This window comes from Eptesicus fuscus, chromosome 4, assembly GCF_027574615.1.
Source record: "Eptesicus fuscus isolate TK198812 chromosome 4, DD_ASM_mEF_20220401, whole genome shotgun sequence".
Classification (NCBI taxonomy): domain Eukaryota; kingdom Metazoa; phylum Chordata; class Mammalia; order Chiroptera; family Vespertilionidae; genus Eptesicus; species Eptesicus fuscus.
This window is the reverse complement of record NC_072476.1, coordinates 104,253,347-104,264,644: the sequence shown is the minus strand read 5'-3', so window position 1 is coordinate 104,264,644 and position 11,298 is coordinate 104,253,347.

Below are 11,298 nucleotides of genomic sequence, written 5' to 3'. Positions count from 1 at the left end.
TGGACAAAACAATGAGACATTTTTCTGCTTTTCAGGTCTGTCCTCTGTCTTTTACCAAAATTCCTCTGGGGGAGAATTGTTGAACGCAATTTTTTTTTTTCACATCTGGAGTTTTTCTATTTACAATCAATTATACCAGTCATATTGTCATTAAAAGCTTCAGGGTATTTTTCTCATCCCACCAAAATCTGTCTTCCTATGCCAGGCCTGCTCTTCTACCCACAGATTCCCAGGATAGGTAATTGGTCCCATAAAAACAGTATAGTTCTTTGATAGTTTCTCATTGGAATTTGGTTTAGTTAGACTTCTTTGTATCTACTGGTCTTTGATGGCCTAGAGCAGTGGTCGGCAAACTCATTAGTCAGCAGAGCCAAATATCAACAGTACATGATTGAAATTTCTTTTGAGAGCCAAATTTTTTAAACTTAAACTTCTTCTAACACCACTTCTTCAAAATAGACTCACCCAGGCCGTGGTATTTTGTGGAAGAGCCACACTCAAGGGGCCAAAGAGCCGCATGTGGCTCGTGAGCCGCAGTTTGCCGACCACGGGCCTAGAGCAAGCATGTCAAACTCAAAGGCTGACGCCAAATAAATGAGGCATGTGGCCCAGGGGCCGTGAGTTTGACATGCTTGGCCTAGAGTATAACCATTGTATCTTGTGTTTTCCTGTTGTAGTAATAATTTTTTATGACTTTCTATATTCTAGCTGAGAGTAAAACTCTTAGTAGTTTTTACAGTGTCTTAAACACAGAATCTCCTAGATCTCAATGTTTATTAAAACATTTGCAGCATTATGTCTACACAGTAGCTGAATCATTTATTTACTGATGATCATTATATATTGATTTACACATGATTTTCATCATTATTTCATTCTTACTATATATTGTGACGGCTTTTTACTGCCTTTTTAAAAATATATATATTTTATTGATTTTTTACAGAGAGGAAGAGAGAGGGATAGAGAGTTAGAAACATCGATGAGAGAGAAACATTGATCAGCTGCCTCTTGCACACCCCCTACTGGGGATGTGCCCGCAACCAAGGTACATGCCCTTGACCGGAATTGAACCTGGGACCCTTGAGTCCGCAGGCCGACACTCTATCCACTGAGCCAAACCGGTTTCGGCCCTTTTTTTTTTTTTAATAGATTATGTGTGCGTTCATATTCTTTGACCCTTGTAATAAGTCCTAAACAAATTTGTATAACATATGAAGTCTGATCCTTGCTACAGTCTCAAGATTCAATTTTCTATATTTCAGATATTCTGTGCTTTTCTTTCCTGAACATCTATATAAGAAATTCATAGCTGAGACATTAAGTGCATGGACCCTAAAACCAGATTGGTCTGGGTTCAAACCCTAACTTTATCACTGTGTGATCTTGGGCAAATTTCCCTAATTGTAAAATGAAGATTAATAAGTAATAATATCTATCTCATAGGATTCTTAAACTTTTTAGGTACCGTACTTTCCGGCGTATAAGATGACCTTTTAACCCAGGAAAATCTTCTCAAAAGTCGGGGGTCTTATACGCCGGAAAATACGGTAGGTTAGAAAAATCTCTGACAATGTATATCAGATTGCTGAAAACCCAAATACCGTATTTTCTGGCGTATAAGACCCCCGACTTTTGAGATTTTCCTGGGTTAAAAAGTCGTCTTATACGCCGGAAAATACGGTAAATTAGTATTTTAAAGCACTTAGGACAGTGATTGGTACCAAAAAGTTCTCTAAAAGTTTGTTTAACAAGTTGTGATGCACAGAACAACACCATTACCAAAATGAGTTTTTAGTCTCATAAGAAAAGCTTGATATAAAAAGCCTTATGTACTTAAGGAGGCATAAAAAAAAAACTAGATATATCTGACAAAATAATTCAGGGGACTATAAGGCCCTTAATTTTTCACAGAAAATTTAAAGTAGAAATTTGGCAAAGGAACATTTAATTTTTCTGTTTGTCATGAGGAGCATTATCTCTTTTCTACCAGAATACATGGAAGGGCACTTTTTATTTTCTACTTTCTTCTTACTGCTTTTCTGCATCTTACTGAAGGAAAATGCAAGACTTACAGGTAAAACAATTTGTCTCTCATTTAAGGCACTTACAAAGGTCAGCCCCATTTTATTTTCTGACACATTTTTAATAGGAAAAATACCCTATCAACATATCTGTCAATAGTTATTTAATTCCTATTTAGTTCTAGAAACTATATATTCATGATGGCATGAGAACAAGATTTTTTATTTGTTTTGTGTTTTGTTTTAATATAAGGGAATGTACAAGTACAAAGTCTTATTTATTTGTCAAACTAACAGAAGACTATTTTTAAATTATGAAAAATGTGACAGTGCTATCCCTAGATTTTCAGAGATGGTATATGCTACATACAGAAAGCAAATTTGTGACAAAAAAAAAAAAAAAAAGAAAAAGCTATTTCAGCTTAGCTTTTACAATTTTGATCAGAAGGGATTTTCAGTAGCATTTTCAAAAGTGTCTTCTAAAGTATAGCAATTTTCTCCATAACTGAGTCAACATTAAGCAGGATTTCTGAGAACCTTTATTTTTTAAAATAAATATTGTTGAAAGTATTACATATGTCCCCTTTTCCCCCCATTGACCCCCTCCAGCCTGTCCCTGCCCCCCACTCCAGGTCTTCAACACCCTATTGTCTGTGTCCATGGGTTATGCATATATACATATAAGGTCTTTGGTTAATTACCTCCCACCCACCCACCCTCCACCACCTTCCCTCTGAGATTCCAAACTCTGTTCGATGCTTCTGTCTCTGGTTCCACTCTGTTCATCAGTTTGTTACTTAGATTCTACATATGAGCGAGATCATGTGATACTTATCTTCCTCTGACTGACTTATTTCACTTAGCATGATACTCTCCATGTCACTACATGCTGTCTCAAAGGGTAAGAGATTCTTTTTTTTACTGCTGCATAGTATCCCATGGTATAAATGTACCATAGCTTTTTTTATCCACTCATCTACTGATGGGCACTTGGGCTGTTTCCAGATCTTAGCTATTGTAAATTGTGCTGCTACGAAGATAGGGGTGTATATATTCTTTCTGATTGGTGTTTTGGGATTCTTATGATGTATTCCTAGAAGTGAGATCAAATGGCAGTTCCATATTTAATTTTTTGAGGAAACTCCATATTGTTTTCCATAATGGTTGCACCAGTCTGAATTCCCACCAGCAGTGGACTAGGGTTCCCTTTTCTCCACATCCTCGTCAGCACTTGTCATTTGTTGACTTGTTGATGGTAGTCATTCTGACAGGTGTGAGGTGTTACCTCATTGTTTTAATTTGCATCACTCTGATGATCAGTGACTTTGAGCATTTTTTCATATGTCTCTTGGCCATCTGTATGTCCTCTTTGAAGAAGTGTCTATTTAGGTTCTTTGCCCATTTTTAAATTGGATTGTTTGTCTTCCTTTTGCTAAGTTGTATGAGTTCCTTATATATTTTGGATATTAACCCTTTATCTGATGTATCACTGCCAAATATGTTCTCCCATGCAGTAGGCTTTCTTGTTGTTTTGTTGATGGCTTCTTTTGCTGTGTAGAAGCTTTTTATTTTGATGTAGTCCCATTTGTTTATTTTCTTCTTAGTTTAATTTGCCCTAGGAGATGTATCTGTAAACATATTGCTATGAAAGATGTCTGAGATTTTGTTGCCTATGGCTTCTTCTAGGATTTTTATGGTTTCATGACTTACATTTAAGTCTGTTATCCATTTTGAGTTTATTCTTGTGTATGGTGTAAGTTGGTGGTCTAGTTTCATTTTTTTTGCATGCATCTGTCCAATTTTCCCAACACCATTTATTGAAGAGACTGTCTTGACTCCATTGTATGCTTTTGCCTCCTTTGTCAAATATTAATTGAATGTAATGGCTTGGGTCAATTTCTGGGGGTCTCTGTTCTGTTCCATTGGTCTATATGCCCGTTCTTGTGTCAGTACCAGGCTGTTTTGATTAAGGTGGCTTTGTAGTATAACTTGAAATCTGGTATTGCGATTCCTTCAACTTTGTTTTTTTTTCTCAAGATTGCTGTGGCTATTCGGGGTCTTTTTTGATTCCACATAAATTTTTGAAGTATTTGTTCTAGCTCTGTGAAGTATGCTGTTGGTATTTTAAAAGGGATTGCATTGAATCTGTAGATTGCTTTGGGTAGTGTGGACATTTTAATGATGTTGATTCTACCAATCCATGAACATGGTATATTCTTCCACTTGTTTATATCTTCTTCTATCTCTTTTTTGCAACATCCTGAAGTTTTCTGAGAACAGATCTTTTGCCTCTTGGTTAAGTTTATTCTTAAGTATCTTAATTATTTTGTTGCAATGGTAAATGGGATTGTTTGTTTAGTTTCCCTTTCTGAGAATTCATTATCATAATAATAAAAGGCCAAGAGGCATCACGACTGAAATGACCAAACGACTGGTCACCTCTTGGGCCCTCCCCCGTGACCCACAGGCTCTGATCACAGCAAGGCTGGCAGCTGGTGGGCAGGTGGGCAGGGCTGCGGGTGGTTGGGCGGTGCCATGTGATTACTGCACTGGACCTCTAGTTGGTATATTAAAAAAGCCATTGATTTTGGGGGTGTTGATTTTGTATCCTGCTATATTGCCAAATTCATTTATTAAATCTAGTCGTTTTTTGGTGGAGTCTTTAGAGTTTTCTATGTACAATATCATGTCATCTGTGAATAACAAGAGCTTTACTTCCTCCTCTCCAATTTGGATGACTTTTATTTCTTCTTGTCTGATTACTGTGGCTAGGACTTCCGGTACTATGTTGACCAAGAGTGGTGAAAGCGGACATCCCTGTCTTATTCCTGTTCTTAGGGGAAATGGTTTTAGTTTTTGCCCATTGAGTCTGATATTTGCTGTAGGTTTGTCATATATGGCCTTTATCATGTTGAAATATGCTCCCTCTATTCCCACTTTGCTGAGTTTTTTTTTTTTTTAAAAGGGTTTAGATTTTGTCAAATGCTTTTTCTGCATCTATTGATATGATCATGCAATTTTTGTCTTTTAATTTATTTATGTGATGTATCAGATTTATTTTTTTAAATGTATTTCTTATTGATTTCAGAGAGGAAGAGAGAGGGAGAGAGAGATTAAAACATCAATAATGAGAATCATTGATTGGCTGCCTCCTTCACACCCCCTACTGGGGATTGGGCCTGCCACCTGGGCATGTGCCCTTGACCGGAATCAAACCAGGGACCCTTCAGTCTGCAGGCAGACACTCTATCCACTGAGCCAAATCAGCTAGGGCTGTATCACGTTTATTGATTTGCAAATATTGTGCCAGCTTTGCATCCCTGGAATAAATCCCACTTGGTCATGGTGTATGATCTTTGTAATATATTGCTGGATCCAAATTGCTAATATTTTGTTGAGGATTTTAGTATCTATTTTCATCAGGGATATTGGCCTGTGATTCTCTTTCTTTGTAGTGTCTTTATCTGGTTTTGGAATTAAACCTCATAAAAAGAGCTTGGAACTGTTCCTTCCTCTTTGATCTTTTGGAATAGTTTGAGGAGTATAGCTGTTAGTTCTTTGAATGTTTGGTAGAACTCCCCTGTGAAGCCATCCAGACCTGGGCTTTTGTTTGCTGGGAGTTTTTTTTTTATTACTGCCTCTATTTCATCAGTTGTTATTGGCCTATTCAGGTTTTCTGCTTCTTCCTGACTTCGTTTTGGGAGATTATATGTTTTTCTAGGAATTTGTCCATTTCATCCTCATTGTCCATCTTGTTGGCATATAGTTGTTCATAGTATTTCCTTACAAATATTTTTATTTCTGTGGTGTCAGTAGTTACCTCTCTGCATTTGTTTCTGATTTTATTTATTTGGGTCCTCTCTCCTTGTTTCTTTATGAGTGTAGCTAAGGGTTCATCAATCTTGTTTATCCTTTCAAAGATAGGTTTGGTTTCATTGATTTTTTTTGTTTTTGTTTGTTTTTAGTCTCTATGTCATTTATTTCTGCTCTAGTTTTATTATTTCCTTCCTTCTACTTACTCTGGGCTTTTCTTGTTGTTCTCTTTCTAGTTCTTTAACTAGAAATTAAACCTTTATTGTAGGGTTAGTTTATTGATTTTCTTGTTTTTTGAGGTAGGCCTGTAGTGCTTTGAACTTTCCTCTCAGGACTGCTTTTGATGTGTCCCAGAGATTTTGGGTTGTTGTATGTTCATTTTCATTTATCTTCAGGAAGTTTTTGATTTCTTTCTGATCTTGTTGGTAACCCACTCATTGTTTAATAATATGCTATTTAGCCTCCATGTGTTTGAATGTTTTGGGGCGTTTTTACTGTAGTTGATTTCTAATTTCATTCCACTGTGATCTGTGAAGATGCTTGATATGATTTCAATCTTCTTGAACTTTTAGAGACTTGTTTTGTGTCCTAACATGTGGTCTATCTTTGTAAATGAACCATGTGCAGTTGAGAAGAATGTATATTCTGCAGCTTTGGGGTGAAATATTCTATAAATGTCAAATACATTTGATCCAGTGTGTCCTTTAGAGCAGCGGTTGCCATCTGGTGGTCCATGAGGTCCGAAAGGTTGGTGACCGCTGCTTTAGAGTCACTGTTCCCTTGTTAATTTTTTGTCTGGAAGATCTATCCAGTGAAGTCAGTAGGGTGTTAAAGTCCCCTACTATGATTGTATTGTTGTTGATCTCTCCTTTAAAGTCCTCTAGAAGTTTTTTTTATATACTTAGGTGCTCCTATATTGGGTGCATATATGTTTACCGGGGTTATATCCTGTTGTTGGATCAATCCCTTTAGTATTATGTAGTGACCTTTGTTGTCTCTTGTGATGGCCTTCCTTTAAGTCTATTTTGTCAGATATGAATATTGCTACTCTAACTTTTTTTTCCTTTTCCATTTTTTTTTCCTTTTTCCATCGCTTCACTTTCATCCTGTGTGTGTCTTTTGTTCTGAGGTAGGTCTCTTGTAGACAGCATATAGTTGTATCATATTTTTGTATCCATTCAGCTACCCTATGTCTTTTGATTGGAGCATTTAATCCATTTACATTTAATATTATTATTGACTAGAAGCCTCGTGCACAGGTGGGGTCCCTCTGGGTGGCCTGTAGGGATTGGGCCAAAACCTGCAGTCCAATGTTGCCTGCAACTCCTACCTGCTGCTCCTGCTCATCCTGGCCCCACTGTGCCTGCCACAGGCTTGCACCCAATCGTCCCGGGAGAGGCTTGCACTGCCACAGCAGCGCTCACCAGCCATGAGCCCTGCGTCTGGCGCCCTCCCAAGGGGAGTGGCCTGTGGGATTGGGCTGAAACTGGCTCTCCGACATCCCCCGAGGGGTCCCGGATTACGAGAGGGCACAGGCCAGGCTGAGGGACTCTACCGGTACACGATCAAGCCAGGGAGGGGCCATGGGAGGGCTCCAGGGCATGTGCAGCCCATCTCGCTCAGTCCCAATCAGGAGGACCCCAGCAGCAAGCTAACTTACCGGTCAGAGCATCTGCCCCCTCGTGGTCAGTGCACATCATAGCAACTGGTCGACCAGTTGACTGTCTGCTCCCTGATGGTCAGTGCACGTCATAGCGAGTGGTTGAGCAGCCTTAGCATATCATTAGCATATTACGCTTTGGTTGTTTGGTTGTTCTGCCATTCGATCTATTTGCATATTACCCTTTTATTATATTGGATAGGTATTTGTTTATTGCCATTTTAATTTTGTTTGTCTAGGTTTCTCTCTATTTATTCTCATTACAGCAGTACTTCTAGCATTTCTTGTAACGCTGGGTTGGTGGTAGATATACCCCTTTACCCTTTTTTTTTTTTTGGTCTGGGAAGCTCTTTATTTGACCGTCAATTTTGAATGATAGCTTTGCTGGATATAGTAATCTTGGTTTCAGATCCTTGCTTTCTATTACCTTGAGTACTTCATGCCATTCCCTTCTGGCCTGTAGAGTTTCTGATAAGAAATCAGGTCTCAGCCTTATGAGAACTTCTTTCGGGGTAACAGTTTGCTTTTCTCTTGCTGCCTTTAAGATTCTCCTTTTGTCTTTAACTTTTGGCATTTTAATTATGATGTATCTGGGCATGGGCCTGTTTGGATTCTTCTTGCTTGGAGTTCTCTGTGCCTCCTATACTTGTGTGACTTTTCCTTTACCAGGTTAGGGAACTTTTCTGCCATTATTTCTTCAAATACTTTCTCTGTCTCTTTGTCCCTTTCTGCCTCTTCTGGCACACCTGCTATTCGGATATTGTTTCATTTCATGTTGTCCCACAGCTCCCTTAAGCTGTCCCCCTGTTTTTTAATTGTTTGTTTTGTTTTGTTTTTTGGTTCTCTGATTGTGTGATTTTTTTCAACCCTGTCTTCTAATTCACTGATTTGGTCCTCAGCTTCCCCTAATCTGCTGTGTATTCCTTCTAATGTGTTCTTTATTTGTGCTATGTCATTCTTTATTTCTCACTGTTCTTTTTTCATAGTTACTATATATTTTCTCATGCTGTTGAGCATCTTTACCATCATTATTCTGAAGTCTATTTCAGATAAATTTCTTATCTCTGTTTCATTTATTTCTTCTTCTGGAAAATTCTCTTGTTCTTTCATTTATGAGTTGTTTCTTTGTTTCCTCATTTTGGCTGCCTGTTTGGGTTTGTGACTATGTATTAGGTAGACTTGCTTCAACTCTCAATTTCTAGTGCAGCACAGTGTCAATGCTATTTCTCAAAGCCTCTGGCTGCAGGCTGATAGGATTCCTCTTGATCGGCCCTCAGGCAATCATCCCCAGGTATGACAAGAGTTTTTTTCAGCAGGGTGGGGTAATTGTTTCTGCCTGGAGGTTGTTATTCTCAGTCTCTTAAGGGGCAAGTGTTTTTTCAATAGGGTGGGTCAGCTGTCTTCCCCCCAGGCAATGCCACCTGTATATCAATTGTCTGCTTGAGAAAGATTACCTGCAGCGTGAGAGAATGGCTCAGTATAGGAAACCAGGTGTCTGCCTTCTGAGCTCTAACCTCAGAGCCCTTGATCCTGGCTTCTGCTCACTCAGCTCTAGTCCACTTTGCTGTTCCTCTGTAGGAGCACAAGATGGGTGGCTCCACAGGGAATTTTATGCATTGGCCCTTTAAGAGGGTGCCTGAATTTCCAGCCGTCTCTCCCTGGCAGACAGCTAACCTGCTGCTTTTCACAGCCAGATATTATGTGGGTATTCTTCTGAGTTCTGGTGCTCTCTGCTGGGGGGTCCAGCTCAGGAATTAGACCTAGAGTTCTCAGTGGCAACCCCCCACAGCCGAGATATCTCTCTGAAACTTCAGCTGCCATCTGTGGACGTCCAGCCAGCCCTTTCGCACCTCGGCCCCTCCTACCAGTCTCTATGTAGTCTCCACTTTTGATCCTCTGTTATCAGGATTCTCTCCAGCAAGTCTTCCATTGATTATTCAGTAAGTTTTTTTTGTATTTTAGTTGTAATTCCAATGTGGACCTGAGATCATGTCTGGGCAGCATCAACTTACTCAGCCCCCATACTTAATCCCTCAGAAAACCTTTAAAGTGCTGATGTAACATGAATAAAAGAAAATCATTTACTGTGGGACATGTCTCATTTACTTTATTTAATGTTTTCTGTCTCCATTGTTATGGTTCCTATTTTTTTTTTTTTTTATTAAAGTTCTCACTGAGTTCATTGAGCATCCTTATAACCAGTGTTTTGAACTCTGCATCTGGTAATTGTCTCCACTTTGTGTATTTCTTTTTCTGGAGTTTTGTTCTGTTCTTATACTTGGGACATGTTTCTTTGTCTCCTCATTTTGGCGGCCTCCCTGTGCTTGTTTCTGTGAATTAGGTAGAGCTGCTATGTCTCCCAGTCTTGGTAGAGTGGCTTTATGTAGTAAATGGCCAGTAAGGCCCAGTGGCCCAGCCTCCCTGATCACCTGAGCTGGGTGCTTCAGGTGCACCCCCAAGGTGGATTGTGTGCACCCTCTTGTTGTAGTTGAGCCTCCATTGCTGTCAATGGAAGGGAAATTACCCCCAGGCCAATTGGCTGTGAGGACTGGCAGTGATTACAGCAGAGGATCAGCTGTGCAGGGGCCAACACCATACACTTGCACTAAGATGGTGCTTCGGTGCAGTCTGAAGCTGTCCACCAGGTATGCTGGCTCTGGGACCTCCCAGGGGGTGCAAGCCTAGGTCAGCTGCCACCTGTCCCCTGCCAGGGGTCACCCAAATTTGAGCTACAGTGATCTGCAGATGGCTGTACTTTTGCTGGGCTTGGAGGTGCCCACAAGAGGCCAAGCTGTGAATCAAAGCCGGGCCTGGGGCCACTTAGCAAGAGGTATGGGGCATGCCGAGGCCAGATGCTGCTGCTTTGTGGTTTGTGAACTTTGAGAGATTTTAGGAAGGTCTGTAGCAAGAGTCAAGACAGGCTGTTTGTATGGAAAAGCCACAGGTAATGGCTTGGGTGGGGCCAGGTGATTTTTAACCACCACATGTGTGGGGCCAGTTGGTTCTGAGTCTCCACTCCTCTGACCAGTCTCCTTGCGGCTTCTTTAATTCCCTAGTTTTAGGACTTCTCTTCAGCTAGATTTCAGGTGGTTCTGAATGATGGTTGTTTTGTAGCTTAGTTGTAATTTTGATGTGGTTGTGGGAGGAGGCTGAATATTGTATTTATCTACACTGCCATCTTGACAGGAACCCTTTATATTCTATTTTATTTAGGGTTATTGTACTTTTTCTAATTTTCTTTGTTGGGAATTTAATTGTTGTTGTTCTTCCATTTTATTAATAAAAGTATTTAAGCTATGAATTTTCTTCTGACCACTGCTTTATTGTATTCCACAGATTCTTTAATATAGTGTGTTTGTCAGCATATTTCTTTAGAAATTCTAAAGTTTTCATTCTTTTCTAAAGGATTGTTTCAAAGAAAGTTTTACATTTTTTATTGAAGGGTCTTCTTGTTTTCCATTTTAAATTTATTTTTAGTGAAAAAAAAAAATGAATTTTTAGTTATTCCTTTTATAATCAGAGAATGTGCTGCTAATTTTACTTTATGAAACTTAGTGATTTTGTGGTGACCTCATAAATAGTCAAATTTACTGAATGTTTCATGTACACTTGAGAGAATGGTATGTCCTTTTAGACGTGTCAATACTACCTTATTGATTACATTATTTAGGTTGTATATATCTTTATTTAATTTTTTATTTTTAATCTGTTTTTGAGTGAGAGTGAAATATTAAATTCCCTCTTATTACTGTACTTTTGTCTATTTCTCCCTCTATTTTTTGTAATTTGTGCTTTATAAAG